Source organism: Poecilia reticulata, linkage group LG10, assembly GCF_000633615.1.
Source record: "Poecilia reticulata strain Guanapo linkage group LG10, Guppy_female_1.0+MT, whole genome shotgun sequence".
Taxonomy (NCBI): Eukaryota; Metazoa; Chordata; class Actinopteri; order Cyprinodontiformes; family Poeciliidae; genus Poecilia; species Poecilia reticulata.
The window spans coordinates 17,010,691-17,012,930 of record NC_024340.1 but is presented as its reverse complement, the minus strand read 5'-3'; positions in this window follow the sequence as shown (position 1 = coordinate 17,012,930).

Sequence of the window (2,240 nt, the reverse complement as noted above, 5' to 3'; positions counted from 1 at the left end):
TATATATATATATTATTCCAAATAGTGAAAAGGACAAAATGACCAGCAATCACATTTGAAACTTAAAGTGAGTCTATAAATATCTAAAATCTCTTAAAGCAATACAACAAAACGACAATAATTTTAGAAAATAAAGTCAAAATACATATGGCCAAATAATAAACAAATAATAACTCTAAGGTTATGTAATGTTTGGCAGGGTAAGTATTAAGTAAGTATTAAGTTTTAAGTATTTGGCTTTATATGTACAGGATGAAAACAACATTCAGGATTAGTTGCCCCAATAGATCCTACCACAAAATTTTAAATAAAAAACTCTTTGTTGAGGTCACCATGAGGAGACGCAGACATTAATCAATTCCCTAAGGATTATAGCACATGGAGGCATTGGTGAGATACAGAAATATTAACATTATATAAACTTTCCTATCTGAAATCTGAATCTTAATAGCTACCCCTACAGTTTACACTAATGTATGAAGATGACTCACTTTTTCCTTTGGCACTTCTTGACAGTCACAGCAGTAGAAACGCAGCTTTCAGCAGGTACACTTTTACTCAGTGGTGAAAGTAGTTTTAAATTCTTGGGGGTACTATGACAAAAAAGAAAAAATAAATAAATAAATAAAATTATTATCACAAATGATAATGCACATTGTGCACAGAAAGGTAGCAAGCATTTTACTTTTTATTTTTGATTTGCACACACACACATGCACACGCACGCACACGCCTACTAAGGCATGCTACTCTGTGTTACTGACATCGTGGAGATTCCTGCACACGTCTACATCCGGAATAGCACAGTCTGACCCAAACTCTTGCCTGAGTTGTTCTTGAAATCTTTCTTTGAAATACAACTATGAAGCCATTTTATCCCCAAAGCTCCTGAGTGACGCAAGCCAAGAACTTCTGGGTTCTGGACCTCAATAAAATTATAAGTGCAGGTCTGGATCGCTCTTCTGCTTTTGTTTCTTATGTTTGGTAAAATAGTCACAGCATTAAATTGTCTGCAAAAATTTATAAAAATAAATATAATAAGTCACAGACTGTTCCTAGCACTGTGCAATTATTAATACATTAATAATCCTAATAAATTAATTGTAATTAAAAATAATAGTGGAGAAAAGGCTTCAGAACATTTATACCACAGCAGGTATGGAAAACCACAAAAGCAAAAATTAAATTATATACAAATCTATTATTCTCTTCATGTTAAATAAATAAAAAGTATAACGTTTTATTTAAATATTTATGTCAGCTTGAGTCATCCAGAGCTGAGCTGATCATTTCCATAGCAACAATCAGAAGCAAGACTTGTGCCAGAAGTCCAGTGAGTTCACTGATGAGGTCATAGATGACATTATAGGCGTTTTCGCACTGCAGGGAACGGTACGGAACGGAACGGTTTGCTTTACAACTTGCGACCGGTTCCACCCGGCCCCTTGGAACCACAAGAGCTGTGGTTCCAATCGGGCCAGCCAAGCGGTTCTGCTTAGAACCAGTAACTGTTTGGCCGCTGGTTGTTAAGGAGTCAGACGTTGATTTTCCGTTGACAGCTGGCTCTCACTAAACTGTATTTTATTTTGTAAAGAGTGCTCTTTTCAATATTTTTATTATTAGTTTTAATTAGCAGTGGATTCGTCTCAATGTAGTAGAATCACCTGGTCTAATGATGAGGTTTTTTTTCCTCCGCTTACTCGCTGATGAACGAGTACAGTCGGCCGCTATATCGAAACCATTGTTTAGTTTCAAAAATAATGATGTCAGGTACCGCTTCAATGGCGCCCTCAGTGTATATGCAAACACAACAGGGCTGGAACCGTTCCGTTCTGTTCCTTGCAGTGCGAAAACGCCTTATGTATCACAGTAGATCAAAGAAGTTTTAATGCTTGAATGCTGGAATCTCTAAGCATCAGTCAGGATCCAGACATTTCTTGGAGCTTCAGATTTGTGTAGAGCAACAATGTTTAGTTTTGCGACGGCGCTTGTTCCCCTGATATTCCCGGTTGGTTGGGGCATTGGATATGCCGTGACCACCGGGATGAAGAAAGTGTGTGATCGTTTTTTTCCAGGGAAGGATTCCAATCAAGAAAACGATCAGGATGAAGAGGACGATCTGTTTTGGAAAGGATTTCCATCCAGTTCCAAAGAACAAACCAACCCGGCTGGGGAGGTTTGTTCTGGAAAGGCGTTGGATGTTGGGACCTCGGACTCCATCTCGTCCTCTGTACGAGACA